The sequence below is a fragment of the Aulostomus chinensis genome, chromosome 21, assembly GCF_037954235.1.
Source record: "Aulostomus chinensis isolate RoL2024-O1b breed Wild chromosome 21, RoL_Achi_v1.0, whole genome shotgun sequence".
NCBI classification, from domain to species: domain Eukaryota; kingdom Metazoa; phylum Chordata; class Actinopteri; order Syngnathiformes; family Aulostomidae; genus Aulostomus; species Aulostomus chinensis.
The window spans coordinates 2,905,494-2,927,326 of record NC_141340.1 but is presented as its reverse complement, the minus strand read 5'-3'; the positions used below and the strand labels follow the sequence as shown (position 1 = coordinate 2,927,326).

General features: G+C 45.2%; 1 long non-coding RNA gene across 1 annotated transcript in view; it reads left to right on the top strand.

Moving 5' to 3' along the window:
* LOC147241354 (uncharacterized) overlaps positions 1-21,833 on the top strand; it is a 142,444-nt gene that overhangs the window by 45,490 nt on the left and 75,121 nt on the right. The window contains exons 4-6 of the long non-coding RNA XR_015111011.1: positions 3,910-4,016; positions 4,152-4,364; positions 6,308-6,477. This is a non-coding gene — a long non-coding RNA (uncharacterized LOC147241354). The remainder of the gene's footprint in view (positions 1-3,909; positions 4,017-4,151; positions 4,365-6,307; positions 6,478-21,833) is intronic.

Sequence of the window (21,833 nt, the reverse complement as noted above, 5' to 3'; positions counted from 1 at the left end):
CATTCAGTCACGGTATTAAGTTAACTTGGTTTTAATTGAATTACCTTACGCTGCATGTCCTGGATGGACACGACGGGTTCCTCTGGAGGAAATGCAATGAGTGAATTATATTTCTGCCTGTAGAGGACGAGGTCCTGTGGTGATATTACATTTCAGTTTAAGTCTTCGGGATAATGAGCTTAGGTTTAAGAGCAACGAGCCAGACGCTACGAGAGCGATGGTACTGGAAGAAACAGAGGAACTCCAGGGATACAAGTTCTTAAATCCTCATCTCTTTTATGTCAAAACTTTACTCACACTTGAAGGAGATACAAGCATAAAGGCATTTAAATGGAACATTAGCAATTTATCACACTTCTCAGTTGAGCTAACTGAAGTTTTAAATAGAAAACGACAGCTGCACGGCGCCGTCTGTCTCAAAGGTGATTCGTTTCAATGCCTATTTTTGGAGGCAATTCAAACAGAGCATTCAGTATCCTGGTAAACTTATTTAGTGGAGTATAATGAAAACAGCAAAAAAAAATGTCAACACAAATTTACATCTTGATTTATTTTTTTTGGATAATATCCTTGAACAGGGAATGCTTTCTCTGAAAACCGTAACCCACTCAGATTCTCTGACACAACGTTTTTAGCACAGTCTTGTTAGGTTTTGGCACAAAGTTGCTTGATTATGGTTGGGAAAAGCTCACAGTTTGGGTTCAAATGGCCACTAGAAGTTAAGACTCACAGGGAGCGACGCTGTATCGGCTCCTTGCAGCCAACCGTAGTCGACTGGATCAACTGGAGCAGTTCTTTACTCGGTAGCCTCCATCATGAGGCTCCTGCGCCGCTTCCTCCACCTCCGTACACAGATTCCTCTCACTTTTTGTGCTGTTGTTTCCTATATCTGTGTATTTGGAATAACTGTGACCCGTAGATGTCTCTTATACATGAATACAGATCATTTTTACCACTTATTATTTTTGCATGTATGACCTCTGGGCCCCCTCCTCTGGGGTAAAATACCTTGATATTAACGTGACACAGATTTTACCTCAGAAAATGGTCCTAGATATTTTGGTGTTGCAGTTAAACGCTCCTGCAGCCTGGAGGCTACATCGTGCTGGATCTAGTCAATTAATCGCACAACGAGCGGATGCAAATATTCATGTCTCAGCCACAGATTTAGTGGACAGTCGCTGGTGACGACGTCTTCATTAACACGCACTGACTCGTTCTATTCATGGGATTTGATGACCAAATATAGATTAGAACCACAATAATCTTTTTAGCAAAACACTGGATTGAGATCAGCTCCAAGGGTGCTGATGGGAAGTCTGCTCTGTGAGCTCAGACGGGATGAACGTGGATCAAGTCTCTTAATAGGAACACATTTATCTAGAACATTTTTCGAGGACGGGAGGATCTAGAAGAGATGATACAATAAAACCTTTTCAGGCAAATTGACTGAAAAATGCAACGTGTTTGACCCGCCGTGTGTTCGCCGCTCGATGAAATACTCCGTCGTTTACAAAATGTTCATTGTTGAGAGTGATCTTCACCCTCAGGCCTGCAGGGAGAAACAAAACAATCTAATATGTTGCAAATCAGTCGATGACATTACGAGTATTAAAGTTTCTCAGGGCATCTGTCTCTCATTTCAGAAACAGATGTTTCCTTTAATCCCTCGTTTTTATTTTTTGACTTCTTCTCTACGTGCTTCCTGTCTGTCCTCGTTAGATCCCCACGGTGATGATGGTGATGATGACGTCTCGCTACAACACTCACAGAGAAGTAAAGGTTTTACCTCTGGTCATCCTTTTTCTTAATTTGCCAAATACTGGCGCTGATTTCTCTGCCCTGCTATGTGAGGAGAAACAAAGGCAGGGAGAGCAGTAGCAAAGACCCGCTTGGTGTCATTGTCAACCGAGAGAACAGAAGTCAGAGGCGGCGTGAAAAGGAAGAAGTGCTGGTGCAGAGTGAAGCAGCGTGACCCATTTAGACCTCAAACGCTGTGGCCTTTCTGTAAATAACCTCCTGAAAACCCCCCATAGAGCTGCGAGGGTTCAGTACGACCTGTGGAGCAGGTGGAATAAAAGCTTCTGAAGGTAGAACCCTACAACGCCGGGTAGTCAGCTGACCTGAGCTGGCGTAGAGGAGCTGATCATACGCTGCTTTATTTCAAGTGTTCTGGCCCTGGAAATGTTGCTTCACTATCAGATACTCAAGTCCTACGACGACAAGGCGGCACACAGCCAACAGGAGAAAAATGAGGGATGTGTTGGTCACTTCACGCTGGCCAGTACCGAGCTGGATTCGCGCCTAGCCTGACGCAAAAGGAAGGCGCTGCTCCATCATGACTCGGTTGCGCTGCAGAGTTGGCGGCTCTGTCTGTGGTCGCTGGTGTCCGGCTGCTCTGTAGGAGTCCAGAATCGGTTTCAGAGACTCCAAAATGAGTCTAAGAGCTCTGCTTTAAGCTGGCAAAGTTGGCGCGCTGTCATGTTTGGAAGTGTGTTACCTGCAGCTTCACGAGCAGAGGGACAAAGCGTGTGTGACGGGTGTCTCAACACGGGTGGTCTCTCCACCGGGGGCGAGTTCATCTCATGATTGCAGCTTCTAATTCCAGCTGAAGCACTTATCCTCGTGATAATGGAAACCATTTCATTTTCAGTGAAAAGAGATTGGACGGGATGCCGAGAATGTTCTCTGTTAAATCTTTTCATCCACCACTTGAAAATGGAATAATTTTGTTTTTTCTTACAATAACTGATCGTTGATGGACTACAAAAGAAACCTCTCTGCATCCATTTTTTTATGACAGTAAGCCTTTGCTCAAATGTCGAGAGACAGAAGGTTTTGATATGTAAGGCAGTGGAGGGTTATTTAACCGTTTCTCCCATTCTGTGCCTGTGGGAAATGCCGCAATAAAAACACAGCCTTTCCTCTCCCAACCTTATCAGCAACTAATGGTATTTTAATTTTGTTTAAAACTGGCAGAGAAACAGCATCAACAAGAGGCATGGGAGCTGAGAGCAACATACCTATGTTAATGAAGCAACTTCAGAGTTTTTTTCGACGGAGACCACTAATGAGACGTGGATTGGCGGAAAGGATTGTTATGCGTTTGAAATGCTAATTAAATTTAGAAGTGAAATTACAGTTTGGTCACATGGTAATTCCCAGATACGACCGCGAAGGCTCGGCCGATTATAGATGAAGTCACACGAGGGGGGCAGAACTGATGAGGAGTGGGAACACTCCCCTTTCAATTTAATTCACCGGTAGAACGCATCCGGATTCGTATTATTTTAAGTGTAAATTAGATGGTCGGTGAGTTGTTGCCCCTTCATTCTGTGGAAATGTTCTAGGTTTCTGAGTTTTAGTGAAACGAAGTGAGGTTGGGAAAGTTTTCCGGGGCTGGTGCGAACCTTCGTGGGCTCTTGTGATCGTCCAGTTTGTGCTTCACACTTCTGCGTAGCAATGGGAGGGGCGAGTCTCCCCAGCCTGAGCTTGAGGCTGCGTCCACGGGGTGAAAACGTACCGGCTGACAGCAACGCCTGACTGGTACGACTTGATGATTATGTCAGCGTTATTATGAGACGAGTGACTCGGCTTCCTGTGAAAGTGGTTTAATGTACGCGTTGTTGTATCTCATTAGAGGAGGTTAATTGAAAGGGCAACACGCTCTTAAAGTGCTGCTGGGTAACACTTGAACGTGAGGAAACAACCGGTAGCCATGAAAGCGGTGAGTTCAACAGCTTCCTGACAGTCTGCTGGTCCGTATGCTGATGCGATGTGAAGGGACAGCGGCTCGGTTGGGTTTGAGACGCTGGTTTGAGTTCAATACACATCAATAAAGGGCTGTGAATGCACACACGGCCCTGTTTATGAATTATTGTGTCTTTCTGTTCCTCTCTTTAAACGAAGAGTGAAGTCTGGTCAAGGTATGTCTGCCTCAGGCCTCCAGCTCTCCATCTTCTACACAGACGTTTGATCAAGTAGGAGACGGGCACGCATTGACAGAAACCAACAAGGTATTTAATTTACTGAACTATGTTGAACCACGGCACAGTTTGAGGGATTTCTTGACTTTGTTTTTCATGAGTCGCCCGAGTTTCTTCACTCATATTTTCGATGTTTCCATTCAAACCTTCTCGTTCCTGATGTAGTGACGTGACGCCGACGAACGAGCTGACTCACACCGCCGGCTCTTTTACGCGAACGATGAAAGTGACCGCCTGTTTGTTTCTCCTGACCGAGGCGAGTTCAGAAGCCGCGCAGACAAGAAGATGCTTGCGAAAAGAGAGGAACTTGGATGCTGAATACGCTGAAATGTGCTACAGAACCTGCTGGAACGTCCTGAACCAGCTCACTAATGATCAGTGAGTTTGATATGGGAACACACACAAAGAATGTGAACGGACAGCGTTGCTATGCAATGAAAGATTGCTGTCTTCATGACAAGAGAAATCACAATGAAACCCACTCCGATGTTTTTATTTATTCATGCCTGTAACACAGCGGTGCTGTGTGTCTCGGGGACGCTGCGGAGATCATTTCACAGGAGGAGACTGACAGCAGCGAGTGTGTTTGCAGGCCAGCCAAGAGAGCATCGGCTCTGTAAAGTGCGCCTTTGTTTGCCGACAAGCTTTTTCAGAACTCGTGCATTCAACGGGGCTTACAGGATCCAGGAGGTCAAGCTATCTCCGCACTGCCGTAACCACTCCGCCAGTAAGAAGCACTCTCTGAATTAGCCTAATAATTGGTCTACAGAGAGATCCTCCATGAATGCAGGAGAGAGTGGGAGGCTGCATGAGACGGTGAGAGAGCGCCGGAGATGTGTTTTCTCCCTCGCCGTGTTCTCCCCTGAGCATACAGCGGGGGGAAAGTTGAGAGATTTAATGATGACAACAGCATCCCGATAAGAAATGACAGCCTTGCCTGCTTATAAATATCAGACCCCCAAGTGCAGCGCAGCCAGGCAGAACATCATTTACCCTGCCTGCCGAGAGCCTTTATCGATTCAGCTCGCCATTGACAGTGCATTCAAACAACATGGTACAGCTTCCCACCTTGTCGATGGGAATTTGATGGGAGTTTATGATGACTGATGCTGGCATCTTGTCTAATTAACGCCAGTCTCGTCCAGCGTTTGAAAGCTCAGCGGCTAATGTCGGCGGCTCTGCATTCGCAAAAAGGCTTTTAATGGCTTTTAGTGATTTCTGAAAAGCTTGAACCGTTTGCTTTAAAGTGGCTTTAATGAACATTTCTATATTAATGCTGGATCGATACGTGTGAGTGGGGTCACTGGCGGCGATGAACCCATGGATCATTATCACCAGTTATCAACACGCCTCCTGGAGTTTGGCTGGTGATGGATATCCTCACACGCTCGCCGCTCAGCTGCAGCAGAAAGGTGTTTTCAGCAAAGAAGCTCTGATAAACACACCGAGCACCAACAGCAAACGTAGGTAGCGCCTAGCTGGTAAATACGATGGAGCGTTTGGAGCCAAGTATTTCTGTGGTGCTTGGAACCAGAGGTTGTTTGGCTGGAAACGCTCCTAATAGATGCAGCTGGAACATTTGGATGCTGTCAGACAAAGTCGTGGACAATTTCTGGAGCGTCCAACGAATGTCTGCACCATTAGCGTGCCAAAAAACGCCAGACGTTGGCTGGAAACATCCGTCATATATGTCTCAACATTTTAGCAAAATATCTGTTTAGCCTCTTTTTTTTTTTAATGAAATCTGATGGTTTAATTCCAGGAGAAACCGCTGATGTGATTTTCAGAATGTGACGGTGAGGAGTTCATCCGCATTAGCACATGAGCTAAACACTGACAACAAATTATAAAGCCTTAACTGTGCAATCTTATTCAGTGAACTCTAGAAAACCTCATCATTTCTCAGATTTTCAGCAGACTTGCAGATTAAATAACAAGAAAATGACTCCCCCCATTTGGGCGTAAACACAGCTAAGTCCTCCAGAAGTGCTGCTCGTCCTCCCTGGAGACGCACAAACTCCTCAGCGGTGGAGACGCTGGTGTCTGTGACACCACACATCTCTTTTCAATTGTCGTAACAAGAAGAAGCAGCTACCCGCCATTTTAATTGCATTTCTCAGTTTAGACTAATCACTGAAGACGTGGCGGCGCTCTGGGCAGCCAGCCAGCTGCAGCAGAAGGACACTGTGGGTCGCTAGTTAGATACAGTATTGGAACTCAAGGTTCTGTGAGGAGGAGCAGCCACCGATAGGTGTCACTGTTGGGTTCATCCTATATCGCCCATATCTCATGCAAAATTTGGATTTGCTTTTACTTTGCAGAGATGCAGAGCTCCTGACTGGTTTCCCCACCTCCCTGAGATGCTGAGATAGAGGGAGGCACGCCATGGGACCCGGGCCCATCCATTTCCGCTCTTCCAGGGAGGCTGAGAATGATGACGTGTACCTGTGTGGAGATCCACGAGGCGACCACCTCTAAAGCACTGCTGAAGGTGAGTGCGCAGACGTAGCCGGACCTCATACGTTAAAGGGGCAAATGTCACGTGTGGCTACAGTATTTAAAGACTTTTTTTTTTTTTGAAGACGCAAAATATATCTTGCTCCCTCAATTTGGTTAATATGTGGCCTTGAGATATAACTCATCCCATGATATACAACTCATTCCCTCAGTTTAGTTGTCTAGAGGCCACAATATGAACCTGTTTCCCTCAACATAACTAGACAACTTGTTCCCATGACATAATTAAATTGAGGGAACAGTGCTGTGGTTTCTCTCTATGTGGCCGTAAACTAGACACTCACTCACTCTCTCTCTCTCTGGGCCCTCAAGGGTTCTGTGTATTTGTCATAAAACAGAGTTATTTTGGCCCACAACGAGAACATGCTAATGTGCCATGTAGAACACGTGTGCGATTGTGAGGTCGTTTGGGCGGAGGAGCCGTCGAGCGGCCAGGGAGAATATTTCCATCAGCGATATTGTGGTCAGTACACAGTAATCAACAACATAATTCGATTTAGAAAAAGCCATTATCTTCCACAGTGAAATTAGCCCTCGTTGATTTTTTTCTATTAAAAGCAATCACAACCGCCCTCAGCCTGGGCATTAAGAAAATAAAAACCACCATCTGAATCAATATTTTCTGACATCTGTGTCCATCCAGTGCTGAACGCCGCTATATGTAATAATGCAGCTGGTTCGCCTCACAGCTCTTTCCATTTTCCAGCTGTGACTGTCACACTGGTGTCGCTGTGTGTTTGTGATGTGCTGATAGGACAGATCTGAGATAGATACCCCCCCCCAGCTCCACGCCTCGGAGACCACCACCCAGCAGCGAGGCCCGGCTCACCCCGGCCACCTCATAAACGCTGGCCTTGCAGAGGCATCTTGGGTAATCTCTGTGCTGAGATGTGCCAGATCTACTGGTTCGGGGGGGGGGGGGTCTCTCTCTAGGTGGAGTGAATGCAGCTCGTTAGGGGGTAATTACATTCTGTTGTGTCCTGTGCTTTCTATAGAGCAATTATGTAGCCAAACAAGCCACTATGATTGTGTGCAGATTGCTGTCCTCAGAGACCATACAGCAGCTTACACTCAATTAATTGGATGGACAGAGCATGAGAAGAGATAATGTGTGTGTAAAACGCTGTCTTTTTTGTTGTTTTGATAATTAATCCTGCCGAATGTTCTCGCCCTTTATTTCCGGCTCCTTATTACTGAGCCAACCCAAGGTCACGCTAACTAAACCTCTAAGTTACTCACCGTTAGCTCACCGTTAGCTCACCGTTAGCAAGCAAGTCCTCCCAATTATCTTGTCATTACTCTCAATTTGCTTGTAACGGTTACAATTAGTATTCTGACCAAGACCCCTTTACCCGCTCCCGGTTCTGTTTAGTGGCCCAGAAGGCACAGTGCTGGCACTGCAGCACAGCAAAGTAACATGTCGAGGAATCGTTGCGGTAAATACATTTCCACTCACCTGGTATTAATGCACATTTTCAAAGCCACTGGCTGGAATGCCAAGAAAAGAAGAAATATCAATGTTTTTTTGTCCTCTTGGGAGGTGTATAGAAATGCTTGTCCACATCGATCAAGTGTGACTAAATGTAGCAGGTTTAGTAAATAAATTATGACATAATCAATCATGACAGAGGAAGAGAGTACAAAATAGATCATATAACTAAATATGACAGACAAAGGAACACGAGAAGTCAAGGCTGTGGTTGGAACGGCTTTTAAAATGTACAAGATAGATGGTTAATTTATCTCAAAGACAAAGTATCCATTTCATAAGACAACAGCTTAATTTTTGAAGGAATCATGTGATCACACCTGAGTTCAACCAAGGTCTCTGTCAATAGAGGAGTTTTTTTTTTTTTTTGAGGCCAGCGTGAAGTCGTGGGGGAGAAAACGAATCACCGAACCGACAAGTTGGTTTTGTTTTTTTCAACTTTGAAACTAGTTGGCAAAACCTAAATTACTTAGAACATCAAGAGTATTTAAAACCCAACATTGGAAGTTACTGTTCAGGAATAATGACTTTAAATCGTGTCATTAGATAATTGTAATATTTTATAGAAAGAAAATAACGGTCCTTTACTTCCATAATGGCAAAATTGTTTCAAGCACAGCCGATATTAGCGTGAGAACATGAGCGCCGTACCAGACGGGTGCCACTGTGTTTCCAGAACTGCTGGATCAGCGAGGAGCAACTGATTTGCGAGGAACCGTGAAACAGAAGGTTGCACCTTCGTCTGCGACAGCTGACTGGGGAGCATTTCTTTGGCTGATTTTCTGAAAATGCGATTCAAATTTGTGAGAAGAAGAGGACGGTTGGAAGTTCTGTCTGTCAACACGTGACTGAAACACACATCCTGAAACAAAGGAAGTGCTGACTGCCTCGGCTCGGTGTGAAGGCAGAACGTGGAGGTGGAACCAAAAAGGGCTTTGATGTGGAATATTTCCATGTACACCTTCATTACTGGAACCCTGGATTCCTGCTCACCTGCGCCTCACACATAAACAACAGAATCTCTGGATGTTCAACGTTTCCTGGCTTGGGCTGGAACTTGGGAATTTCTCATGACTCATCAGTAACACGTTGCTTGTTTAGGGAGACGTGCTCGCCGAGCAGCCGTGACCGCAGCAAAAACACACATCCCTCTGTTCCTGTGAGCAAAGTCCTGCTCTTGTTTCTGGGTCTGACTAAACACTGGCTCCTACCCTTCATTAGGGTTCCTGCGTTCCAAAAATAGGAAAAGGCAGCAGGGACACCGGGGCATGTTGTCACACAGCCACGTTGTCACACTGCTCACAACTCAAACACCAGAGGGCACAGTGTTTGTGTGGCTTCCTGTTCCTGTTTTTTGTTTTGTTTTTTTAAATACAGGCAAGGTTATTTTAATCTGAAGTGATTTTTGTTTTTCTCCCTCATAATACAAGGAAAAAGGTCATCGCTACTCTGTTTAACAGGTAGGAAGAAATCCGATGATCTTTGCCCTCTAGACTTACGAGGCGTGTATAAACCTTCAACGAAATGTCAGGAATGATAAGAACACTTTGGCGCGTCTCACCGAGCATCACCATGGTCTCTGACATGTTTTTAAAACGGCGTGTGGCTCGGGCTTCAGAAGCAGGAACTGCGTCCATGCTGCTGCTGCTGCTGCTGCTGCTGTCGTTGTTTTAAATTCTGAGGAGTGACTTTGTTTAAGTGAGGAACAAATCCAGAAGCATATAATTTACATGCACCTAAAGATCAAACTGAGTCCTTAGACAAGACCCGCTCAAGCAAAATAAATTAAAACTATTCTCTGCTCAAAATCTGCGTACCGGGCATCAGGCAGCTCCAGTGCAACGTGCTCGGAGAACAGGTCACGAAAACCAGGACGCAGAAGTCCGAGGAACGCCGTTCCATCTGTCTCTGCTTTCACCTGGTGAGCCACGGTGCGATATGTCTTACACACCTGAACAGTTTCAGCGGACACAGAAAATATATTTACAAAGACAACACAAACTTTTTAATGTTTCTTATGAATTTGGTCCTGCAGCCTTTTGTGACCTTTTCCTCCTCAGCCATCATTAGTATGCGCAGTCGGCTGGGAAATATCTGGAGAACAGGAACCCGGATTTGGACAAATAATAATGATCGTTTCTGCGTTAGCGAGGCGCTGCGCTGCCTTGCTGGAGGGTTTCACCTGCGCTTGTTGAACTAGAGTTGCATTTGCGTTCTTGATTCTGATGAGGATATTGTCAAAGCGTAAATAAAACATCAGCAGGCTCAGTGTTCTGACGTATCGAGAGGCTCAGACGCATGCCAGTGTTTCTTCACGCTCGGTTAAAGGGGTTATGAACACTTGTGTAATTGTAGTAGCTCATCCAACTATGGGTTTGTTTTTGGGATTGAACAAAGATGAAATTATTTCTTCCTCAAGCTCTTAAACTGTGTTGAATATCACCCGAGTCTCTCACCAGGCTCTGATTCCAGCGTCAGGCCAGATGTGATAGGAATGTAACTAATACGATACCAGGCTGCAGACGGAGAATAACAAATTCAATCTAGATAATCAAATAATGTAAAATAAAGCAGCCGCTGCTGTTGAGGCTGGATGGGGGTATCTGCTGCACGGGGCTCACTCTCTCTCCGGTGTTGTTCTCACCTTTACTCCTCTACCGTCTCTCTGCCAATATCACTCTCTCCTGCTCGGGTTCTGTTTGGTTTCATCAGTATGCTGGGTCATGCACCTCACCCCCTCTCGACCATCTGCCATAACATCCCGGTTTCAAGCTGGATGAGCAGAGCAGTCCTATTTGTCCTCACAATTGGTCACTTTATTGTTGTGAGGTGGGAGGGCTAAGTGCTTTGGGATGGGGGGAGAGGGTGAGGGGTGTTAATGAGAGCAGATTGATGCATGATGGGTGTCCATATTATGCTAATAAACTACAACAGTCCCTTTCATATGTTCCTCTGAATGAATCGGGGTTGCAGTTAATGGCTAAATTTAGCAGAGAGTCCAATCCTGGATGGTGTTGTGAAGCCAATTAAATACAAAGTGCAATTTGTGACAAATTAAAACAAAGACACGGACTTGAATGACATTTACAGACTTAATAAAGGATCGTTAAAGTTTGAGGTTTGTCTACCATCATCCCACCAGCTGCTGGGCACCAGTGTCTCCTGCTGGGACCACGCTAGTTAGCTTAGCACCAAGAATGACAGCGACTGGAAGTGTTAGCATTCCTGAGTTTCATAGTGTTCAGTATCTTGATCGTCACCGTCTCTGCCATGATTCATAGTTGCAGCCGATCCTCTCATCAGCAAACATGCATTTTTGTTACGGTGGAGCTTTTGAGGAGCCACGTCAAATCACTGCGCCCAGTCAGGAAAGTAGTTCCGGCTACATGTCTGACTCAGAACAAATGTTCAACCAACCATAGTAAAATTCCTGCATGCAAAGTTTGTTTTGGTTAAAAAAAAAAAAAGTATTTGATGACATTTGGTACATGTATGTAACTCCTCCCACCCAGAATCATTCATGGTGCTAAGCTAACTAGCCCACCACCCTGAAGCAGCACACATGATCGTGTATTCCCCAAAAAGTGGGCGTGTTCTTTTAAATCTCAGTCGACATGGAGCCATGGGCTGATTCTGTGGCGCGTCATCACTGACGCAGGCCTCCCTGATCATTATTCAGGGGTTTAACTGTGGTCATTTGTCAACCTGATGGGTTTAAGGTTGAAAAATATTTTTTGCGGAACACATTTACGGCGTCTCTGTGTTATTTCCTGACGTACTTTTACACGCGGCGCTTGAACTGGTTGGCAGCCTTCCTCTGCCATGATTGAGACCCATTCAATATTCATGATAAACTTTATGGCTGCCTGTGCTTCAGACCTGTGATTTACATCCCCTGAGAACAAATTCAACCTTGTAAAAAGACACAAAAAAAAGAAGAAAAAAACCCCTCTTACCAGTCTTGGTTTTGTTCTTGGAGAACAAATATGTACGACTACAACAGAGGAATACCTCAAAAAGATGCCTTACAGGACCTGTAGTGGTGGAAACCCCACAGTAAACCTGGAGTATAAATCTACGATGCAAACAGAAGCCGGTTCTTCTACGAATCCGAGAGATTTAGAAGGAAGTTTGGATCCGCAGCTGTTACCCTTTGCTAATAAATGCCCTGTTTAACTTCAACACGTTTTTACGCCGGGGACCACCTGTGACATCACGTTTTCAGGACTTGAGGATGATTCATCCTCTGCCAGGTGGAAACAGTTTGGTGGTCAGAGGTCAATGCGGCAGGTGCTTATGTGACACGGGCGCATCGGGACTCCTCGACTTGGTTATGGCAGTGGACGCTCTTAGCTTTTTGGAGAAAACGACTGTGTTAAATCCTTCTACTTCTCAGCCACGTAGAGGAGCATCGACTCTGTTTCATGGTGTTGATAAGTAATTTCTCCGACAGCAGTTAAAAATCCATAGGGTTATTTGCAACAAAAAAAAAAAATAGCCCCAAAAAGCTAAGACACTGAGGGCAAACACGCGAGGCGGGCTTGTGCTGAATGTCAAAACTGTACATGTTGTTGTTATCAAAACCTTTGAAGCAAGAAACGAGTTAATCATTTGAATCTTTCTCCGAGTGCTCGCCGCCTCTGTTTTTTTCCTGGTGTGATTTAAAGCGTGTGTGCAGGGACGGGCGTGCGGCCCCGCGGGTTCATCACTCTCAGTCTTATCATGGGACTCTCTTCTGTGCTGCTTGGCTTGTTTGGCTGAGGGGAACATGAAATCTCTCTGGCGTGTGCTCACTCTCTTGTTTGCCCCGTCTACAGTATGTCATGCAGATATTAATATATGCATGAATCACGGATGGGGTGGTTTCGTGAATGAAGCAAATAACTTGCTGCCAGAGGGGGTTTTCATGTTGTTGTTTTATGCGCATGATTATTGAGATGTATGGCTGATAAAGGAAACCCAACCCTTCAAGGTTGAATTTTCTTTTTTCTCTAATCTTTGCTTGATGATTTGATAAAGGAGCGTTTGGCGCATCTTGACAACAAAAGTCAAGACATTTATTTTGGCATCTTAATTCCCTGCGAGAGTATTACATCTGCTGCCGTCTATTACTTTTGAATTTTCACACAACTTTTGCCAGCGTTCCTTAGCTTTTACAGTCAGAGCGGGATGTCGTTCCCATTGACATTCAGCACCACCGCGGCGTGTAACTCCTATCCTGAATGTTAAACAGATATGACATGGAGCTTTGATTGTAAATAATTTGGCTCAAGGTTTGGGGTCAGCCAAGCGAGGAGCGTCTACTTTCTCTTCATATCAAGGCCTTCTGTTCCTCCAGCTGCCGAGCTGCCCACATTTGAGACAGGTGTCATGGCGGGGATGTGAAACACCTTCATCCTTGATACAATTATCCCCCTGGCTCAGTAACTTAACCTACAACATGTCTGGGAGGCATCCCGGAGCTTCCAGGAAGACCGGCTGCCCGCGCTGGAATACTATGACATGAATGATTATTTCGAAGTGATGAGCCGGCCCACTGTAATGCGGTCCTCTTTGGAGAGTGCAGCATCAAGCAGAGCATCACAATGATAAATCAATTTGGTAACAATTTTTTTTTGAAGAGTAATAAGTGGTTTGCTGAAGGATCAGGAGCCATCAAACTGAGTACACTTGAATCTCCAGAAGCCATATTTGCTGTACAGCCAGGGGTTCTGGGAGAATAAGACCCCCCCCCCCCCACACACACACACACACACACCTCTCTTGTGGTACTTTTACTTCAGTTTGTCAACACCTGTATGGGATCATTGTGTTGTTGGATGCCATGGCGAGTTTGGTGTATAGTTGACTAACACTGCTGCTCCTCTAAAGTGCTTTATCTTGATGTTTGATCCCAAACATCATCATCGCTTTATCAGTTCCCAACTGTCAGATATTTTCCTGACATTTTTGGCCCCCCCCCCCCTTCCATGACTTGATTTTGAATCCAGGATTGCAGAAAACATTCCTCGCTCAACGCACATCCCTCCACAAACTCGCGCACGTCGTCCAGGATTGTCCACGTCTTCTTTATGAGGTTGTGAACTCAGAACTCCACAACCACGAAAACATTTCCGTTCTACACTCTGCAGCACAGGCGAGACCCGCTCCCACATCCGGGGGGGAATCCTGCCGCGTGTGGCCAATGAGCGAGCCCACCGCTGGTCGCTACACCAGAGGAGGAACTGGCAGCGACATCATACAGGTGGGAGGAAATGTGATGTTACCAGTGTTACTGCACCAGCGAGGCGCAAGTCGGGCGACGGCTTCAGAGTATGCATACTTGCCCCGTACCTAAGGTGTTGGTTTGAGTCCGGAGTGTGAATCAGGCTCTAATTTGACGTTGTCACGTCATGGTTTGATGGTTTATCAACCTAATTAACCTACTTGATGATACGGCATGCAGCATCTACCTGAAGTTACTGAAGACTCTTTGCTTTTGCCGCTGCACCAACAGCAGCTGAGGGCCGGAGGTGTTTGCTCGTATTTCCGTTCGCTCTCACAACAACGTCTCTGGAACGCCTTCGGGGGGGGGTTCCGTGTTTGGCTAAGACATCCCCTTGGACACAAGGATGAAGTGAAATATTTTGGTGGTCAACGGTTACCTTTCGCAGATGCATATCAAAGACCTGCGTGATGTGCTTCATCGAACTATCAGGAAAGTATTGCAGCCTCTCGTCAAAAAAGCCGGAGCGGTCATGTGATTAACACTGCTGCGGATGGCACAGTTGGACTGTCAGCGCTCTTTTCTCCTGCCGCATGAACACGTGTCTGGCCGTTAATTAAAATCAGGCCAGGGCTCATGTTGCATGATTAATTACCTCATAGCTCGCAGTTGTCTACAAACATTGATGACTCTGTGCTTGTATGTCATGGATAGGACTCGCACCATTCATCAGCCCTGTAAGGTCAGGCTCAAACTACAGGCTGCTGTGTAATTACAGGTCCCCGGATCGTTCCGCCATGTTCTCTTATTGCCTTTGATTTTGACAAATACATTCTTGCCTGTATCCTCGGATTGGTGTTCCCCTTGGAAATTAAATCAATGTTTGCACAGAGTTCACGACACAGTATTATCATACGAATCCACAAGCTGCAGCGACTCGCATGTGACTTCATCTGAAGACGCAAATGATTAAATAAATGAAAATACTTTCTTCTCAAGGTTAAAATCTGAAGGTATTCCGGTTGCTTGTGAGCTATTGAGCAGCGATACTCACCGGATAACTGGGGCATCTCCCTCTCTAGTGGCTCAGCATTATATTAGCGTGGTAGCTGAGGAGAATGCCAGCGAGCTACGCTGTGTTTCCTGACACCTTGAGTTAATGATCAGCCTGCTTCCAGAGAGACAATGTATTTTGAGTCACCAGCGAAGCATGACAATAACCTTTAACATTATCATTTACACACATATTAGACCACGGGGCGGATTGTCTATATGCTGCCTGAGAGCAATAAGTCATCCGCCGCTGATAGCAAGCCGCTCATTTTTTTACGTTAAGGTGTGTGATGTTGAGGTGGTTTGCAGGCCAAAATCGTCCATCTTGTGAAAATTTCATTTTTGTCTCTTTCAGAATGCCTCTCAAGGTGAAATATTCTGATATTGCCACAGGCGTAATGTTCTGAGATTAAAACAAAAAAGGGCAGGAAGTAAAAATATAGGGAAATGAATTTATTACAAAGCTTGTCAGACAACATTAGTTTATGCAGAGATGTGAATTATTTCAGTGTGTGTTGTGACTGCGGGGGAAGAGTTTGGAGGCCGTGTCTTTCTGGTGCCATGAGAGGAACGAGACATTTCTGAGGAAATGCAGATTGACAGGCTCCTTGAGAATCAAAGCTGTTGGAATGTAGAGATTTGTTGTGAACCATGTGTCACCGTGCTATCAGCAGCCAGTGCTGGTGTCTGCTTTCTTTTGGTTTTATTAGACAGAAAGTCGTGACATGAGGGGACCTATTATGCTTTTCCAGCTCGACAGTTTTATTCTGAGACTCCACTGGAGGAACTTTACGGGATTCACAGTTTGAGGGGGAAAGAAACTCTTTATTTGTCTTATCTGGCCTTTTATGCTGCCTTGCAGTTGATCGTCTGTCTGAAACAAGCTGGTTTAGCTCCCGAAAGCCTCCTTCAGCCTGAGGTTTCTGCAATCTTGTAAGTTTACTACAAACCATCTACTGAATGGAAGGCTGCTGCTGCCTTCATGGCGACTCTGAGGTCAGGAAAAACAAGCTCAGAGTTTGGAAAAATGGATTGAACAGTGACTGACTCTGGAATTACCAATCACAACTCGGGTTTCTTTTCCAAGCTCTGATTTCTCTGACTTGACATCATATACGACATGAAAGATGCTTCGGGTTTCCCGCTGATCTGGAGTGTGTTCTCGTTTCTTTGCAGATTTAACGCAGCGATGTCAGAATTGGTTGGGTGTGACAGTGACTTCTGAGCTGTCACGAACGCATCGTGTGTCATCAGCGGGAGTCAAGTCAGTTTTGTTTGTATAGCGCCCAATCACAACATAAGTTATGACACTTTACAAGTGCAGTGGGTGTAGAACCACACTCCTTAAAGTAGTGCACACCAAACAGAACATCTGAGACAGCAGCAGCACAACACTTCCTCAGAAACAGGGGTGTCAAACTGATCCAGTGAGGCGCCGTGTGGCTGCAGGTTTTCATTCCAACCGAACAAAAGCAACACCTGAATCTACTTTACTTTACTGGCCCTTTACTGGACCAGTTTGACACCCCTGCTTGGTTGGAATGAAAACCTGCAGCCACACGGCCCTTTACTGGACCAGTTTGACACCCCTGCTTGGTTGAAATGAAAACCGGCAGCCACACGGCCCTTTACTGGACCAGTTTGACACCCCTGCTCAGAAATGTCTCTATTGAGGCGGCTTTCTGCCTCGACCGGCTGGGGAGAAAAAAGAGGGACGGATACAAAGGGGGACAGGAATCGAGAAGCTGAAGTTGGCTACTGACTTTATTCTTGACTGAAACAGTTTCTGTCTGCTTGTGATGGTGCTGCTAATTATGCGAAACATGCACATGGACCAGTGTCCAGAAGAGGTTTGAGCGCCGTACGCGTAGCAAAATCTCAGGTAGAATAGAGCGATGAATTAACGGCTACAACTCCCTCTGGTAAAGCAGCTCAGATCAGAATACTCCTCTTTATTTGATCAGCAAACAATAAATCATCATGAACTTTGTGATGCTGGATTCCTGTTGTTACCCTTTCACATCACTAAGGTCCTACAAGTCTTGTCTCCATGTTGCCGACTTCCCTGCTCTGTTTTCAGTACGTGTTGATTTTCCAGATGGCAAATTTGTTTGATGTCATCCATTATTGCAAGGCTAAATTAATATTTACTGGCAGAAATATCAAAAATGACCTGTGCTGCATCCAGTTGTCACATAAATAGATAAGGTGGTCTGTCATATTTTCAACATTAGGCCAGGTAGGGCAAACGTGGCTGGTGTCAGAGCCCAAACCAAAGTCCCGCAGAATTTCAAAATTTTGATCTGAACCCAGTCTGGATCGCGTATCCACACTCCTAAAGACATCTGAGAGTCTGTGCTTGCAGGGCGTACTCTTACACGTTTTACTTTATTATTAGAAACTATGAATTGCAGTGCATATATATTCAGAAAATTAAAGCTAAAATGTGCTATACATCACATTACCACTACACTGGTAGCTGCTAAACCCAGGCCTTTGAAGTGTGTGTGTGTGTGTGTGTGTCATCTCCTGCATTCTGCAAATGTTTAAAGTCATGCATGAATGCAACAGGCCCAGCACCAAACAGCAGACAGGAAAAAAAAGCAGCATTCTAGCAGCTGAGGAGAGCATCTATCAGATAAAGAGGAGGCATTGTTTTCCTCTCTCCTCTCTACGCCATTCCTCTTTAAGCCAAAGCTAAAAAGAACATTGCATAAAACCTTTGCCACGTCGCCAGGAAGATGACTCCAATGTTGTGCTGAATAATGGATTATATGCAGTAAAACTGTAACACGTGGAATCTTGGAAGTATGCCGGGGAATCCAGCATACATAATTAAAATATGAGTCCAAAATGTTAAGTTATTGAAGAGTACTGTGATTCTTGGCAACAAACGCACATTTAACAACTATAACGAGTGAACAGAGATGAGCATTCAGCAGCTAGAGAGCCTGATATTTCCCTCGTGACTCCAAATGAATGATATTGTTGCTCTCTGGATGTCTAATTAACACCTGTTTACACACGAGTGGAGTCTATATTTGGTGTGGTCCTCAAGTACAAAGGAAAGATTTTTGCAGCAAGTTTCTGGTGTACCATTAAAAGTGTGCTTGTAAAAAATAACCTAACAGGCTACGAGTGAGCTGAAAAGCTGCATCTGGGCCACCATCTCTGTATTCCACAAGTCTAGGTTGCAAAAAAAAAAAAAAAAATCATCAAAATTAGCCTCTCATTGCTAATTAGCTCGTCACTGGGCATTCCTGTCCACTAGAGTCCACGTTCCACGTAGAGTTCAAGGAGCCGTGTGAGTGACATTTAGTGGTGATGGTGCAGACTGCAAGGGAACCGACGGTGCCCTGCAGGACGAGTCATGATCCTACATTTGTCAACTTGTGGGTCCTCGCAACACAACATGTTTTGACAGTACCACTAATTTAGAAATCTTTATTGATGTCTATAGGGAAGTAAAATTAAAATCGCTCCAACTGCATTTAGGAAACAGGAAAAACTTGTCGAGTCTCACGGGACTGAAGTCTCTGGAGATTAGAGGGAGGAAGGGCACATGGAGTTACTCATGTAAGAGACGGGGCGCGGCCACAAAAATACTCAGGTTGTATTGATGTCGTTAATGTAGACGGGCACGTCTCTTCTGTCCAGTTTTCATTCATTCCGTCAGCTGGATGTTTCCCACATCCCTTTCTTGCCCCTCTGCACCCTTTCATGTGTCCTCTTAATTACTGCAACGAGGTCCGTTGCTATGGTCACCATGGTGGTTGGCCGGCTTCAATACAATCAGCTGATCCTTGATATAAACAATCCAGCTGTGGAGTTGCTGTGTGAAAGAATTTAGTGACAGGCATGGCTGAAAGATAAACCCACAATAAGTTTCTGCTAGTTTGACGTGAAAAATGAGAAGAGCAATGCAAAAAACAAGCAAGGATAAATACTTTTGCATGAAAAAAAAACCCAAAATGGTCCATTCTGACCTCCTACCTGCATTGAAGGAGACCAGCTCTGAATGTACATGTGAGGATGTACAAGCAAACAAAAAGAAAGATATTGTACACCAAAGAAAGAGTTACATTCAGTATTCTAAATTCTACACATTAGACCTTTGGGCCATCAACACTGCAATCAGATCATGTTTCTGCTGCCCCCTAATGGAAAAAATCTCTATATATTATTGCACTTAAGTGCCTTGACATTTTCAAATTTAAAAACAACAATTTCTCTGTTGATGCAGTAGCAACACGTCATCACGTCTTGCCAAAGACCACTAATCTATTTACCAGCTAAATAAATTGCAGACAAATCCCCCAAAAGGCCGCCTTGCCAGTCACATATGTTCTTCATATCACACTGATCACAGAGCATTTGCATGACATCGGGAGCATTTTAATTATTCTGACAAACAGCGATTCTTGAAAGAAAAGAAGAAAAAGAAACTGTGTGCATCTTGTCAGCTGCGTAGCGATGCAGCTGCTTCCCCTCCTGGATCTCCAGACCCATCACAGATAATCACTGACTGCCTGCACAGTCAACTCTGCCTGTTGTAGATGTACTTAATTAATCCTTTGCTATCCAACAATGAGCTGGGGGGAGGGGGAGAAACCTAGTCCAGGGAGCTTTATTTTGAGTACAATTAAAGATGCCCTTCTCTCCTCCTCAATCAATGGCACTGGAGGACAAAATAGCCAAAGTTGATGCAACATTTAGGGGCCACTGGGAAGGACATGCAAAAGTCTGGATTTATTGGATGGCCTTCAAAGTCCTTTTGGAGCCTGTCAGTCCTGCAGTCCGCATGCTGGAGTTGCCAAGTTACTTTACATACTGGTATCAGTCATTAAAATGTAAACAACAGAGAGGAAACCAAACCGGAAGCTTGTGTCAGCTGGGGTTCTGTTGTTCTGTGGGTACGGCACGTTCTTGTTTTGGAAGCAAACATCTTCAGAACATGACCTTTTTATGTAAATGATTAGCAAATAGAAAGAAGTGATCCTTTCACGACAGCAGGGAAGTGCTAGAAAGGATGACTGCTTGACAGCGGTAAACATCTCTCTACCTTCCTCTCCTTGGAATTAAACATGTAGCACCTTCAATGAAAGGAACTTGCAAACTTTTAGGAGAACAGGCCTATTTTCATCATGCGCAGAGCAAAGCAAAAATATGCTAACAGGCTACGACTGAGCTAAAAGGTCATATTTAGCTTCTTATGATAATTACCGGGCTGCACGGTGGTGCAGTGGTTAGCACTGTGGCCTCACAGCAAGAAGGCTCCGGGTTCGAGTCCCGTCTCGGGCGTGGGCTCTTTCTGTGACAGTCTCCATGTTCTCCCCGTGCCTGCATGTCTTTGGACGGTGGGAGGAAGCTGGAGTACCCGGAGAGAACCCATGCAATTTGGGGACTAGGCTGATTGATTCTCTAAATTGACCGTAGGTGTGAATGGTTGTTCGTCTCTCTATGTTGGCCCTGTGATGGACTGGCGACCTGTTCAGGGTGAACCCCGCCTCTCACCCGTAGATGCTGGGATAGGCTCCAGCCCCCCGTGACCCTCACTAGTAAGGAATAAGCGGAAGATGAGGATGGATAATTACCTAATCATTGGCTTTTCCTGTTGCCTGGCAGGGTCATATATTCTACAAATATAGACAATAAACAAAATTTTACAGAGACTTTGGGGGAAATTGGCTCATTGTCATCGTTTGTCTCCTTTGTGCTTCATTAGGGGGGGGGGGGGTGAAACCCATGCAGGTTAGCTTCACGCAATGGAGAGGCACAGTGACACAGTATGTGGGGAGTGTTAGCACAGCATTGTAGCTCCCGTTCTGTATATTATGGCTCAGCTAGCTCAGTTTGAGAACGTTTGTGTGTCGAGCAGTAATCCTCCTCATCCTCTCTCACCAAGTCGGTCATGATTAGTAGCAGCAGTCGCTCGTCTAGTCCTCAAGCACTTTGTTGAGGTGCTGCTGAAAATCGCTCCCAGTCAGGGAGGTTGTACCACAAATGTCTCTGATTTTAAAATTGTGATTTCTCTTGATTTAAATTTTTTATTTCACGGTGAATGTTATTCATAACCTCTGTTATATTAATGCAGGCAAAGACCTTTTCGGAGAAAAGTGTAATTTGATTAATTTTGACTGCATGCTAATACTTCCCATCCACAACCATTCATTGTGCCAAGCTAACTAGCCTTAGTCTCAGCGCCTAAACACACACCCCAAGGTGAGACAGGTCTCTTTTGTCTTGTCTGGTTCTGGGGACGATGAACAATCAGCAACAATAAACCAAAAATGCCTGTGTGCTCCTTTTTGAAAGCTGGTTTTACTGCGGCACAGAAAATGACTTGAGTGAATGAGTGCACTTTATTTTTCCACCCTCTGACTCACCTGCAGTGTTCACTTAGGGTGGAACACATTTCACTTTTGAATGGCCGATAACCTTATGAGGAGGGCGGCGTGGCTCAGAGGTAGAGTGGCCGTCCAGCAACTGAAGGGTTGCTGGTTCCATCCCCACTTCCCCCAGTGACCATGTCCAAGTGTCCTTGACCAAGATACTGAGCCCCTAAGTGCTCCTGATGGCCCTG